The sequence below is a fragment of the Ammospiza nelsoni genome, chromosome 1, assembly GCF_027579445.1.
Source record: "Ammospiza nelsoni isolate bAmmNel1 chromosome 1, bAmmNel1.pri, whole genome shotgun sequence".
In the NCBI taxonomy this organism is placed as follows: Eukaryota; Metazoa; Chordata; class Aves; order Passeriformes; family Passerellidae; genus Ammospiza; species Ammospiza nelsoni.
In genome coordinates this window covers 26,477,685-26,493,317 of record NC_080633.1, presented here as the reverse complement: position 1 = coordinate 26,493,317, position 15,633 = coordinate 26,477,685, and the positions used below count along the sequence as shown (strand labels likewise).

General features: G+C 38.8%; 1 long non-coding RNA gene across 1 annotated transcript; it reads right to left on the bottom strand.

Annotated features, from left to right (window-relative positions):
* Positions 1 to 6,085: 6,085 nt before the first annotated feature.
* LOC132081624 (uncharacterized) lies at positions 6,086 to 12,191 on the bottom strand. The gene is made up of 3 exons (XR_009419703.1): positions 12,112 to 12,191; positions 10,710 to 10,811; positions 6,086 to 6,392 (listed from the first exon to the last, which is right to left on the bottom strand). It is a non-coding gene; the product is annotated as an uncharacterized LOC132081624 (long non-coding RNA).
* Positions 12,192 to 15,633: the final 3,442 nt, after the last annotated feature.

Below are 15,633 nucleotides of genomic sequence, written 5' to 3'. Positions count from 1 at the left end.
CTGGGAGAGGCATCCTGAGAGCAGTGGAAATTATACATCACAGCAAGAGCACAACAGCAAGGGAGTGAACTCTAGGAGCAGGGTAGTGACAGACAAGAGTGAAACAAAATTACATCTCTCCATCTCTCCTACTATTATTGATTGATAATGGGTTCATGTCTTGAGGTCAGAAACAGATTTACATGGGTGCCATGAGCCATGGAAACTGAGAAGTTTTAAGCAGTCATTAGACACTATGCAATCCTAATCCCTATTTTGTTCCTACTTGAATGTTTTAGAGAGGGCAAACTCTTCAAATCTGGACATAACTTTTGTTTCTATGCCCTTACCAGGGCATAAGACCATCAGTACTCTGCTCCCAGTGTATCTACCTGCTTGTTTCATCATTTTTATGTCTCTCTTATCTCCCTCTATGTTTTCTTTGCTGCCCTTTCCCCATTCCACTTGTAATCAAGTCCTTTGTGAGTGTCTTTGGGATATTCACACAACACCTAAAACAGCAATGAGAAAGGGTGCATTTGTCTTCATGTATGTTCAGGTCCATTCCCTGTGTTTCTCTTATTTGCAATGAATATACAGTTGGGAATATTACATTTGGGAAGAGAGAAATAATAAGAAAAATTACTTATATCCCAGTAACATTCTGAAAGAGATGATGACCAGAAAGCATTATCTGTGGCCAAAAACTAGAACAACCCCTAATGGCCCAAACTGCAGCTCTCAAATGACAAAACTGAGGCTAAAACAGGCTTGCCTCTGTGGCCGTGGGACATCTCTAGGCAGGAATGGGAGCATCACCTGTAGTAAGGGCCCCCATGTGAAATGTAACTCCTATCTGGAGCTGAGTAACTCTGCTGAAGCAGCAGAGGCCCATTTTCCCAGAAAATATCTGTCTCAAGCTGTGGAGATGTTGGTTTCATTTTTGGCCTGTTTTGCCTTCAAACAAAGTTCTAGCCAGAATGAGACAGTAACGGGGAAAAATATATATGGAATTGTTTTTACTACAAGGATTTTTGACAGACAGACACTGCCTTCATCAACCACACTCCATCTTCTCACTGCTCCCAAATGTTCAGTGGCACAGATATGATCTCTCAGATCAGCCAAGCACTCTCTATCCCCAAGTCTCTTGGGAATTACCTTGCATTTGAGCCCTTGAATTCTCCAGGGCTGCTGATACAACATCATTATCCCCACTGCTGGCTTTGTTGGTATGAGCTGGGGATGAGACTTACAAATCATGATCGCTCCCAAGTCTCTACATGCTCAAGTTATCTTCCAACAACCAAAGGAGACCCACTACTGAGGACTTACCTTAACACTTTTGATCATCCAATTTATGGTCAAGCATCTGGTCAAGTGTTGCGTTTCCTTTTCTCATGCCTTTTTTTCCTGGATATGGGAAATATGCATTAAGTAAAATGCTGTTAGACCTATGGTCCAACAGTATTTATACTAGGTCAAATTTGGTATTTATGAATACTCACAAACTTCAGAAAATTTCAGAATTAAGTTTACAGTCAAATTTCAGCCAGAAGGTATTATAGTACTTTCTTTTTAGTCAAATGCTATTGTTCACATTATTTCATTCAGTGCAAAGCATTGTCACTAGCAGTGAGGACTGCATAATGAACAAGCCAGGAAACTACAGGATAAGAGCCAGCTGTAAGATTTTCCCTTAAGAAAATTGAATACCATTTTGTATAATTGTCTTTTTTTTTTTTTTTTCCTATCTGTCAGAAGTCTTTTTGTGATACTGAATAACTCACTTAAACCAGAACCTGCCCATTAACATTAAGTTTGTTATAACAAAGTCTTATCTCATCTGGAATCAGACCTACTACTACATTCTCTTCTCTTCAGGAAAATAGGCCAACCACTTTGGACTTTTGAATTATGTATTCCTTAGGCATCTGCTTTAACATAAAGGCAAACATTTAACACACAGCTAATATCACCAAACCTCCCTTCCAGCTCTGCATTTAGTCTGAAGTTTTTCTTTCTGTTCTTTGGTACAGCTAACTCTGTTCAAGGCTTTCCTTTACTGGCAAGTTAACCATGTCAGACCATGTCCCATGGGAAGCTGAGTTTCCTGCAGACAGCAATCCTGCCCTACATTTCTATTCTGAGTTTTGTTGCTTGACTCAACCACCATCTTCATTTCCCTTCCCCTGCTCATAATTTGTGAAAAAAGTCTGATTTGCACAGCTGGAGCTAAGCCCAGGTTCTTCAAATGAGGAGCTGAGGGATCTTGCAGGTTTATTTTCCCTCTTTTCCATTTTTAGGCATTTGGTATGAGGACACTTTTGGACAAGTATGGGTGGTTGCTATTCTCCAAAGTGAAACTGATTGAAACACAGGTAAAATGGCTGGTATTCTGATAACCTGCCATGTTAAATGTAATGGACACTTCTAGCAGTTCTTTACTATAATTTCTCTTACCACTCCCCCATCTAAAAGATATCAATAATAATAGCAAAATAATGCAACACTTCATGTTGACATAACAAAAGTGATTATTCCTTAAAATAGCTTCATGCCACATCATATAACCATCTGTGAGGGGAAAAAATGTTTTCAGAGTACTTAGGTAGTGTCTATTATGCACAGCAGTAGTATTTTTAATGGAAAAGGTAGAAAGAGTAAGCAAATGCCAGTAGCAATTTCAATATAATGATATTGTTATATCTGTTATCATTCACACCAATATAATAAAAGAAAGGAGAAGCACCATTTCATGTGAGCAGTTATCTTGCTAAGGATATTAGGAAAGCACAAATGTACTTATAGTACTTTGATTTATATTATATCAAACTTTTTAAATGAGCAGCATCCCCTAACGAGGTAGATTTGAAGCCATTGTGAGCCGTTAAAACAGTAATAAGTGTCTGATAGTAGAGTCCCTGATATCTTTCTATTAAGATTTCTTGATTTGGTCTGTATCTGGTTTTGTGTTGTTTATTTTGAACTGCATTAATCATGAATGCCCCTCCCACACCAGTGTCCTAGCTGTCAGATTAGTGCTGGTGTTAATAAAGGTGCATTTTGACAACACTGGTTTAAAAGGCAAATCTGAGAGTTAGGGAACTTCAACCTTCATTTCAGAGAGTCCTTTTCTGGGTTGCTTCTACCCCTCTAGTTATCCTTCTTCACTGTTCCTGACAAATAAAGCCTTGTTCACCACGACCTTTCTTTCTAGGCACAACAAACAGGACTCAATTTTATTTGGAACTTATCATCACTGTTCCTTTACCAGCCAAATGGGATGCTGTTGAGTGACATGGTGGACTCCACTGGTAGGTAAACACGCTATGAATTTTCAAAGCAGGAGAATATTCTCTTTTAAAATAGATTTTGCTGTGCCTGATAAAAATAATAACAATAAAATGCATTAGAGAGACGCATTTAAAGAATTTTAGGGCATGCTACTCCTATAAGCAAAGCATTCTTTGTAAGAATGTTCCGTTCTGTGCATACAACAGGCTGTGGGACTGGAGCAGAGGCACAGCCCTGAGTCAAAATACTGGAAATAATTATCATTTCCAAGTAGGTAATATACTCACCTGTAGAAACAAATATTTATTTGTAAATGTGGTTTGTGGTGTGACAGCTATAAAACAGGCTTTAGGAGTTTGCCTAATGCTAATTTATAATACATTATGCTAAATACAATAAAAGTGCATTTACATGACAGTAAGCAACAAACCTGTAAATGCAAGGAAGTGTGCAGTTAGCTTAAAAGTGTTCAGTTGAGGTGGCAGAGAATTTAAGTGAAATATATGATGGATTTCTGTTTTAATTGCACGTTTCCTTGGATTTCTGAGTCCATGTCAACAGCTTTAATTGCATTTTAAAGCAAGTTTGGGGATGTGAATCTTTTACATCCCAAAGTAAAATATAATGCAAAACTTCAGCATCATTAAAAGAGAAAAGAAAGAAAGGGAGCTGCTAGTAGGCCCTCAGCAGCTGGAATAATCTCCCACGGGGAGAGGTGGAAACCTTATTCCATGAGTCATTTAATACCAAATAAACAAAGCACTGGAGAATAAATTGTAAGGCATGATTTTTTTTATTGTTCATTGACAGAGCGAGGGCTATTAGACTCCATGGAGCTTTTCCTTTTAAACAATTCTTTAGTAATAGAAAGTGTGGACAATGTTAGAGATACAGTTTATTTCTCATTGTCGCTTTGGCCCTTACTGTCCCTGTAATAAAGGCACGAGTAACTTTAGCCCCTGCACACTATGAAGTATGCAAGATCAGGTCCTCAAGGGCTGCTGAAATTCAGGATCCTCTTAGGCAGTGGCCCTCACTTGAACTAGTTCCATAGTGGCTTAATTATAGTTCCATAAAAGGTTTTGCGCACCCAACTATCCCAGCTCCTGCCATTAAATGCTTTGCTTTAGTGACAACGCTCTGAGGAAGGCAGCTGAGTAAGCTGTGTATGTGGCATGGCGTGATCTCGGTCCCCAGTGGAATCCAGGACAGATAGAAGGCAACAAATAACCCCCTTGCATTGCACAGAGCCTGTGTGTAATCAAACATAATTATGGAATCACTACCAGTCAGAGCTGTTACAGTCTTGCCTGTAATCAAGAACAACATTATTGCAACATTTATTACTCTCAAAAGTACTCTGAGATTTATGGGTCCTTGGAAAGAAAAGCATTGTTTGGCAAATCTACCCATAAGCATTATTTGGCCATAAAGAGAGTTCTTTCTCTGAGAGATCAGAGCAGTTCCAATGAAGCACATCTACTGGATAATTTCTTCAGATTCTTTTTAGCCCTGAATGAAACAAAGCACACACGTTACTTGAAGAAATTCAAACTTCTACATGCCAGCCAAGTAGATGTAGCCAGGCATTATTTCCATGATGCTTGAGATACAATGTAACCACTGCTGGTGGAGAGAGAGCCTTCCAATAAACAGTGGGAATCAGTGCCATCATGCAGAAACCAAACTCTTTGATGTTATTGCTCAGTTATTATACACCCCTGATGAAAGGTCTCAAGGGGAAGACCTTCCCCTATTGTACTGAGTTATGGCTTAGGCTCTACCAATAAACAGGAATGTTAAACAGAAAATGTTTTTGGAAAAATGGTGATATGTGACATAACTCATAAGGAGTCTAGAAAAAGGGAGTAATAAGTACAGTTGATCATGCAAGGGTAGAAGAAGCAGTATCTTTTAATTTTGGAAAGAAAAGCAAAAAAGAATAATTTTTTGGTGACTTCTTAGCCCACAAGGAGACAGAAGAAAGCTGTGTATTCACAAGTGGATGTTGGTGGGAAAGCAATGGTGAAGAAAAAACTTGTTACCTTGAAAATGTTACCTCAGAAGGCTTTGAAACCATTAATAAAACCACCTCAAAGCACCCCAAGGAAACCGTGTGTTCTTCTCCAAGTTGCAAAGGTGATCTGTAGAGTTGATCTGGAGGGCACAGGAGCTGATGCAGACACCTCCCCATACCAAGCCTCTGAGGTTAGGAGTCAGCTCCTCTGTTTGTGTGTGTGGTGACAGTTCTGCCAAATACTTTTCAGATACAGCAGCTTTATCAGTGAGAAGGATCTGGGCTGCCCTGCAAAGATAATCCTCCCAGTGGTGTGTCAGCCTCAAAGAAGGGTGTGATTATCATTCCAAAGGAGTGCAATGTGAACCTGTGCCTCCCATTCAGCCAAGTGAAGGCTAGATCAAGGAGGCTTCTGCTCTTTGCTCACTCTTTCTTTTGTTTCTTCTCTTTATTTCCTTTTTTTTTTTCTTCCAGCAAACAATTTATGTTCATATTAACTTCTTTTATCATGTACATTTAAGATGTCCTAAGAGTGAGCCGATGTCCTAAGGCACAGTGGTGCTTAGAAATGGATCTCCTGCTAGACCATCAGCAGAGTACTAGGTGGATGAGTTTCTCATCTTGGGATGCCTGGAAATTTGCTGGCTCTGATTAGCATTTTACAAAGATAGGAGATAGGATTTCTCTGCAAACCATCTGGTGGAGTCTTTCAGGGTACCTTCAGCTCTCCTAGGCCTGCTGTTTCAACATTTTGCTACCAGCTCTGGCCTGGAACACACAAAGCTCCTGATGTAAGGGTGACTCACCCCTTTGAGTGAACAGTTCTTAGAGATGGATGCTGTCTTTTCTGTCACTTCAAGAAAAAGGTCTTCATACAGTGAATCAGGTGTCTGATCTCCCAGGTCTCCTGAACTCATGCATGTTTGTTGTTGGTTTGTTTGTTTTCCACAGGAAGGACAAGAAAATCAAACAGCAGATGGGAGAATGGCCATCCTCTAACCATATTGAGTGGTGCTATTCATGGGTCATAACCCAAAACCAAATTGTTTGTGTTTGTCTGCATTCTTGTTCTGATCTTGCAGCAATGATTGAGTTCAGCCTGAAATTTAATGCACAAAAAATACAGAAAAGTAAGGCTGACAAAACTCAAGATTAAACAAATGCATGACAACAGCAAGTGAGTTTGATCTTTAAAACCAGAAAATTTTCTGTACCAAACTGCCTTTCCTCAGTGCAGTCTGCATAAAGGAAGGAGCAGAAGCAGCTGCAACCACCCCAGCTTCAGAGATGGAGCTCCCAGTAGTCAGTCTGTAAGAAAACACCTGGCAGGCCTTAACGAACATTATTTTCTAGAATGTTCCCAGAGCTCTGTTGGCAGGGAAATATTCATGACTTGTAAGGGAGAACATAAAGAGGCAGTTCTCCGTGGTTTGACTTATAAAAGCTTTCCTTACGGGCAGAATTAATTATATATCATAAAGATCTGTTATATATTCTGTTTATACAATTATAAAGCATTATGGTTAATTAGTTGTGGTACAGACTCCTGAAGCAGAATCTGGTTAGAGAATAAACAAAACGCTCAGTCAGCTGTGACCGTGGTTAGCAACTCACACTTTCATATCAGCTTTCACACTTAACTCTCTTGAAGTGATTTATAAGTTATGCAACCCAGTGGGCTTGACCTTTGTGTCAATTTTTTGGTTTATATAAAATTAGAATATGCTGATCAGAAATGGTCTGAGATTCAGACGTTTAAGAAATTAAATTCAAAATATTTGCCAACCAACTTTATTTCAACTATTTTCTTACCTGTTAGTTACTTGTGATGCTATTATGTCTGGCATTGTATATACACAGAAAATAAATACTTCTTCATCCCCTTATTCTGCCCTGATATGGACAATTCTGACTGGCAGCAATGGGAATCCCTATCTACATCACTATCCTAAAAATAGGGGTTAAATCTAGATTGTGAAAAGATATTGATAGAAGTGTTTGTTTGAAAACACACAAAGATTTGCTTTCAAGCTACATTTTTACAGTATTTCAATGCTATGATATGAGTTGACAATATTAATGTATCAAACCCAAACCATCTGACATTTTCAAACTTAGTTACTTTTTTGTCATCACATAATTTAGCACTGGGTCTTATTGTTGTGCATGTGCTAATACAGGTGTCTGGGCCAAGTGCTTTCTGAAATCTTATCAGTGTCATGTGAGTAGAGCTAAAAAATTAAGTTAGTATTATTTGTCATGTCATGGGATATTGTACTTGTTACTGTGCATGCCCGAAAAGCACTTTTTAAAACAAAAAACCCCTTGCAATATTTATAAGAGAAATTGAAAAAAAAAACCCTTAAGATGGGAGCAACAGAGGAACAGTATGTATTTAGTATAGTCTAGATATTTAGGCTGTTAAATGTAGCACACAGTATTTTTTAAAATCTACAAATAAATGAAAACAAGCACTGCCCACTGAAAATGCCACAGCCTGGTATCCATCCTGTTTCCTGAATGCATCATGAAAGTAGTGGGATTTGAGATAACTTTGAAGGAAGGCTTCACAGCCTTTTTTAAACTCTATTTTTTCTAGTTTTCTAGAAGAAAGCTTGAAATACATATATGAAAGAACTTGTGAGAGACAAAAGATGTAAGGGCAACTGAAAATGGCATTGTCGGCCTGGAACAACAAACTGCACAGTAAGATAAGAGATAAGATTACAGGTGAGTGCCCAATGGATACTCCTAACTTCTATTCAAGAAGGCACTGAAGGGAAATGAGTGCCAGGAAAGGATACAGAGAGAGGCTGATAAAATCAGAGAGAAAATTCAGGGGGGTTATCTTTACTCCAGTGTTTTAGGCTCAAGGGGAAATCCGGCATGGGTAATGAAAAGTGGAGAAGTTGCATTCTAGATATGACAGTTGCACTGACAAACTGAAAGAAATCACCTAGAAAAACCCACAAGTAGAATACTAAGAGGTAAAAAGAGAGCCTGGTGAGGCATCTGTTGAAATTCAGGATGGACATCTCCCACAGCTGAAAGAAACATTAAGGAATTGGCAATAATTTGAAAAATAAGACAGAAAAAGAAAAAAAATAACCCTTTCCATCTCTTCAATGGTAAGTCAAGAGAGGACAATATTTCTGAGTGCCAGTATGAGCAATAACATCACAGGCTGTGGAGGTGGAAGGAGTCCTGAGATTTGATCACATCACTGATTGTGACCTCAAAAGATCTGAGTGGGGCATAAGCAGCTGAAATTAAAGACAACCTGGGAAAAGGTGAAGTTGTCAGAAAGCCATCTGGGGTCATAGTTACAGGTATTCTTAGTTGCATTATTTTACTTTAAAACTTATAGACAGGAGGAAAATTCAGTAGAAATATGAGAGGAAAATTAGTTCAAATGTAGGATTCAGTAAAATATGGAGACAGTATGTATACTGGGATATTTCTGAAGAGTTACAGCAAACAAGGGAAGAAACCCTACAAATAGAAATTACAGGATTACTGGTAAAGAAGGAGGGGTAAAATGAAAATCTGATAAGAATTGCCAGGAAAAGGGGTTGGGAATAGAGAAGAAAGTGGGAGAGTGAATGAAAGGAGAAAGAGCATGGTTTTGCTAATTAGATCTTCTCTTGAAAAAGAAAGAACTGATAACGCATGAGAGGAGGTAGAGGTGTGTGAAGCTGATTTCAGGAAAGCATTTTTTAAATTAGATGTTTGTATTTATAAATTAAACATACTTTCAGGTTTTAAACATGGAGAAGTTATTACATCATTTGAATCAATATGACAGATATGTACAAATTTCTTGTGTAATTTGCATCAATGTGACAGATATGTAAAAATTTTAAAACTGTTTCCAGTCTCATGTCCAAAGTGTAAATAAGACTCAGATCCTTGTACAGTGACAAAAAATTCAAATATAATCTTGAATTTGTGTAGGAACTGATTACTTTTCAAGCAACTTTCAGAGAGCTAGTTTTTGTATTCTGCCACTCAGGAAATACATATCTCTGTAGATTAAAACAAGATGACATTTTCAAAATTCTTTCTCCCTGTCAATAGTAATAATTGAATTTACACAAAGAGATTTTGAAAATAAAATCAGAAATCCTATTCCTGTGCTTTATGCAAGTGGAAGCCCACTTCTGCTGTTAGTGTTTTGCCAACTCCCAGGCATTTATTTCCCCATTCCCTCAATAGTCCTGTGGATAAACAGCCCATAACTGCTATGTTAATGTCATTATCTCCTTACAATTCTTACATTACTATAATTTAAGCTTCATGCTGCCTAATTTTAGCAGTGACATGATCAAACACATAGAGTTTGGAAGATTTAGAAGCTTGCCTTATCTATCCAATAGTCTGAAAATCTGGAACATATCATCCTGTGGAAGTTTAAGTTCCCAGATAAATCAGCTTTCCTTCTCTCAAGCAGCAAGCTTTCCAAGGAAGAATTCTTGCTCACAAATTTCCCTCAAACAGTTCATTACATTTCCATTTCTTTATTTAGTTGCCATATATACAAGCTAGCCATGCTAAACAACACTAAAAATATCCCACTTTATTATATGCAAATAAGGAATGTTAATTGGCATCAGTGTCATAGAAACACTCAAGAACATAAATAGCTGTACAGGAGGGACTTTGCCACCATGTAAAAGTAACTATAAAGTTTATGAGAGCAAAGATCCCAAGGGCTGAGCTTTTGCAATAGTAATGTGTTTAGAAAGGGTAATACATACATGGGTGGGGTCACTTTGGTCCTTTGATGCAGGCATTGGATTCCATGCATGGAATGGACATTGCTGTGACATCTGAGCACCACACTAATACACACCTCTCACTTGTAAGTGTTTGCTTTAGGCAGGTAGGCTTTTACCATTTGTGCATTGGCTTTGAGCGTGCCCACAGTGCAGCACCATCTCTCTGAGGACGGCTTAGTGTTTGGAAAATCCCTGCTTTGCCCAGAGCCAGCAGAGCCCTTGGCAGCCCAGCTCTATCCCCCAGCTTGCGTGGGCTCCGGAGCCTCTGGCACGCAGCTTGGCAGCCACAGAAGCAAAAATAACTGTGCTTCCCTCCCACCGCCTTTCCACCCCAGTGCAGGGGGAAGGAAAGGATATTTAGTGCTGAAACTACAGAGAGTTCAGGTAATAATAGCATTTTAGGAATAAATTATGAAGATATGCATATTTCAGGCAGTTCCAACCTGCCCCTAAATTACAGCCTGTAGTGCATCACTCCCCTACACACTTGGTAGAAAAGTACTGGGCTGAGCCTACATAAAACTAAAATTTAACATGTTCAAAAGCAGCATAAATTAAAAGTACAGAAAAAGCTGTTGTAAGACATTTAGGTTTATCTTGAAACCACCATTTTCTTTCAAGATGTGTAGCATACTCACAAGCATGCAGCAGCAGCTCCAAAAAAACATCATCCTCCAACATTCCAGTGTTTATGGGTGTGCCTTAATTAAAAGTATTCTGCCAAAGAAGGAAACCTGACCCTTTAGGAGAAAAATATTGATTATATAAGGACACTATTACAAATTCATACAGATTCAGAAGAGAAAAGAACTTGCTTATTGTATCTACAAGACAGGCTTTTAAGAAAAATAAAGTTAGTAGATGTGCCAAATTTTGTTATGTATCAGCATATATGTCTTTGGAAAGAGAAATCTTGATTTCAATCTACTGCTGTCCTATAAATAAAAATAATGTTACTTCAAATGTCTGGTGTAGTCCATTTGAGAAACAAACATCTACAAGAAATTAATTGGATAATGAGAGTCAGAATTATGGTTTAATTTTTGTACCCACGTATCTTATTTTCTTCATGAGTTACTGTGTGACATACATAGAGAAAATGTGTGGCTATTGACACCAATGAAACATGCCAATGGACTTTCTATGAGATGCTTTTTCATGTTTTCCCAAATCAATCCTAAATGGTTCAAACTATATATGATTTCTTAGAAGATGTCTATTTATAGTGGTACTGGTATGTTTACTCTGGAAAGACAAGGAAGTCCCAAGGAAGTCCCACAAGGGCAATTCTGCCCTTTTGAAGGTTTATTTTTGAGTATACTTATTGCTGATAGTATATACTCTATAGTTGTCCCACTGCCTTTTTTTCTTTTTTTTTTCTGAACAGGTATTTCCTGTCTCTCAAACAGTATATTGAGATTATTTTGCACATTTTGTGCAAGACAAATACTGCTCAACACACAGTGGGCTGGCATGGATTATTCCCATTAATGGGAACACAGTGTTTGCTGTATCTTAAAGTCATCTCTCTCTTCATTGGTCTTTTTATAATCACACCGACAGGATCAGAGAGAGCTTTATCATGGTCCCTTCCTTGCCTTGGAAAAAATCCTTCAAAGGTCCACCCGCCTGGCCTCACTCCTATACTACCTGTCCTGGAACAATATTTCAGTCTTGAAATAAAACACTTTGCATGCAATTATTTGCTTAAAACGTTCATGACATATGCGGGTTGGCACACGTGGATCCACAGCTGCAAGACAAGGTTAGACCTCACTGCACAGAAACCATCAAGGCTGATTTCAGAGGAGTGTTGCAAGAGGCAAAAGTTTGCTTTTCCAATGTAGGAAAATCAGAACAAAATTAATCTTTGCCATGGAGCATACTCCATAAATACTTGTTAATATTGAGATGGCCTTTTTCTAATTATTTTCTTGATGAAGCTTTGTCTCCTTTTCACAATTAACTCTCAAATAAGTTGGATACATCATAAATACAGAATCTACACATTGTAAGTGAAAAGATTATTTATGATACTACCTGAATAACACTTCAGTGGAACTGCAGTATCAACCTGCTCCATGGATTTTGGGAAATACATTGCTGACATGAAATTCAAGCACAGCAGAGCCCTTTGCACACCTCAAGTGCTGTGGTCCAGGTCATGGCTCCACCACCACTGCCCAGCGTTCCTGGAGGACAAGCACAGGGAGCGATGCCTGGGCTGCTCTCTCCGTGCTGAAGGACAGGGTTCCCCCTCACCAGCTAAAGAATGGTCTGGGCTGAAATGTAGGGACACACCACAATAGGAAGGGCCGTGTCTGGAAAGAGTAGGGAATCAGAAAGTATTCTTCCAAGCAGCACAGCTTACCCAGCTGATTCCTTTTGCAATGGAAATGAATCTAAAAATTCTTTCTTACCTCTCTGGCAGCAGCCTTTACCCTGATAAGAGCAGCTGCATGTCATCTTTTATCAAGAGAGTGGTTGCTAGCCAGAAGACCTGTGTTGCTTCTTTCTGGTTTTAACTTTTAATTTTCACCTGCAGTGGAGAGATAAAACAAATTCCAGTTTAGCTTGACAATCCTGCCTGCACAGGTGTGCTGTAAGAATACCACTGTGGTGTTCAGCTGGGTAAATGTTTTAGATGACTACAGTAATTATCAAAAGTACTGGGTTTAGTTTTCCCCCACTTTAATCTGCATCAGATTTGCCAAATAGTTTCAGCTGGCTTTTTTACCTAGATAAATAAAGCTGGAGGAGGAAACAAAAGGATTTTTGCTTCCTTTGATACAATACTTGGCACTTGAATAATGCAGAACCTGGGAGATGTATGGCCAAGACCTTCTTTCTTCTTCATGAGATTATTTGAATTGAACTTTTTAATTTCCTAAATTAGTCCTTTAATTACCATGTTATATTCCTTCCTGAGATGAGGTCCCCAATCCCTGTTCCTGATACTGGTGCGTTTTGTGCATGTGAGTGAACATCAGGTTGGAGCAGCACCTCTAAGGGCAGGGCACAGGACAGGGGAGGAGCAGCTCAAGGTCACCACCCTGAAGGTGTCCGGCTGCACACTCCTCTGCCCTCCTCAGACTGGGAAGGGAGGCAAGAGCCAGTGACTCTCCTTCTGTGCCATCATTCTTTCCATCCATTTGGCAGTGGGAAAAAAAAATTATGAGGACCAGAAGTAAGGAGTTTGTGTCTTAGGGATGGGCTCTGACTGACCTAATATTTATTATGCATTTTATATAGAGGGAGGATTAGTTATATTAGAGGAAGAGTTATAGCAGGAGAGACTGAGTGAGATTCAGCTCCAAAGATCCTGGTCCTCGAGGCTGAAGGATCCCTCCAAATTTAACCCAGTTTCTCACATCTTAGTGAGTGAAGCAGCATAACCATGCAGGTGTTCAGCGGGGGGTACCCCCACCTCCAAATTTCTGTGATCTGAGTGCTTTGATTCCTCTTGTTCTAGTTACTTCTGAATAAAAGAAGCCATTTCCTGTCAAAAGTAACAACTTATCTGAATTGGGACTTCTGCAGTTTTTCTGTTCCTCATAAAAAAAATAAAAAATATTTGGGGTCAGTCTAAACAAAATGCCCTCTAATTAAGAGTCATTAATTTGCACTCTGGGGTTAGTACAGAAGAAACCCTAGGATACAAAAGTATGCCTAGATGATTTCTCTCTGTGTTAGTACCAGCTGTGTCAGTCAAGTTAGGCCATCTGTAACATCCTTGTAACCTACAATTTCTAAATTCCCATCCAGCTACACCTATGCCACTCCTTTGTTTCCAGTAGCATTAAATGGGATTAAGTGAAGGAGGAATTAAGCTTCCAAAGTTAATTAAAACATTGTTGATGATGACCAGGAAGGCATACTTTGCAGCTGTAGGTGGAGAGATGTAAGTGCTCAACCTGGGGCACTTGTGCCCTGGCTTTAAAGCTCTTGATCTATGAAAGAAAAATGCCTCTGGTTTCTCGTGGCAGTGTGAGCTAACACAGAGTGAAGTGGAGCTGCTTCAGCCTCTCCCACAGGCTCCCATCCTCTCTTTCCTCTGGAGGCTCCATCTCCTCAGTCTGGTGCTGTTACATCTTTAATAAGATCAATAATCTTTCTCGACTTCAGCAGCTTCATGAATTCTGATTAAGCTCCAGGACAGCAGCCGTGTATTAAGAAAAATAGGCGAGAAGAAGACTTTAGTGTCTCAGTCCATGAAGCATGATAGTTTCTTCTTTAGGCAAACTGATATTGATTTGATTTGGGGTTTTCTCTGTAAATAAAGTGCTAGCACACAGTGCACTCAGTGTTCGACTCCTCTTCCCTGCAGACCAATTCTTTCTGTGGAAGACTTACGTTAATTGTTCCATGACTACTAATGTGTTTAATTAAGGCTCACGTGTTCAAGTCTTTGGTGAGAAAATTAGGCATGCTTACAAGAATTAATATAGTAAGAAATCACAAAGGTGCAATCAGGAACAAAAAATGGGAATGGTCTCTAGCACTGCCTTTCAACAAAGCACCGGTGTGTGAGATTCTGCACGTCATTAAAATTCAATTAAGTATTTGGGGGAAAAAAAAGCCTGGCACTGACAGGATACATCATCTGACCACAGGAAGCTGTGCTGACAAAAATTCATAAAGTGGAAATTGGAAACCCATACTCTGAAGCTTTCCTGGATTAACAGTTTAATGTCCAACTATGTAATATATAATTTATGAGAATTCTCTAATGTGATCTAGCCTTGCATATTTTGCAATTTATTATTCTTATTTAGGAAGGAGTGGAGACAAAATGAGTATTTCTGATTTCTGGAGCCATTTTTAATAATTTTTCATATATACATCTTGTGGTAATTTTCCAAAGACTGACTTTGCAAACCCCAGTTTTCAGTTCTCACTTGTGGGTTCATTTCAACTTGACTTGTGGCCACTGTTTTCCTTTTGAAAATGGAATTTTTCAGGGAATTAGACATCTGGGGCAGGGAATGATGCAATTACGAGAAACACAGATAGAAGTATATTGTTGCTTCACTGTTTTTTATGGAAGTGTCATTCTGGAATGATTTGTATTGTCAACTTTTGAGACTTTCTGTAGCCAGAAACAGCCACAAATCCTCTTTCCATATGCTGAATTACTTGTTTTCTATAGTCTTTTATACACTTTGTGTTCCAAAAGTGGATCTTTTTATTGCTTATGGTCCTTCTGTGGCTACAGTAGTGCCTAAGCATCTTGGTTTAACAACTTTATGGCTCTTGTGTATTTAAATGCTTTCATTTCTGCTACTTTTTCTGAAATACATTCTGTGAAAGAACATTCTTTGTAAATCCCATTTTTGTTTTTTAATATCTACTCCTAGTTGTAAGTGTCCACTCCACTAGGAGCCTTGAGAGATACAACACATGCCAAAAATACCATATTTGGGAGTAAACTTACAGTGGAAAAAGAATAAAAAAATCATTAACGTGCTTTATTTGGGAAGGAATCTTAAAAGTGCCTTTTAATAAAAAGACAGAGAGGAGAGTGGCCAGAGAGTATTAAAATATTGACTAGGCTAGCAGGCA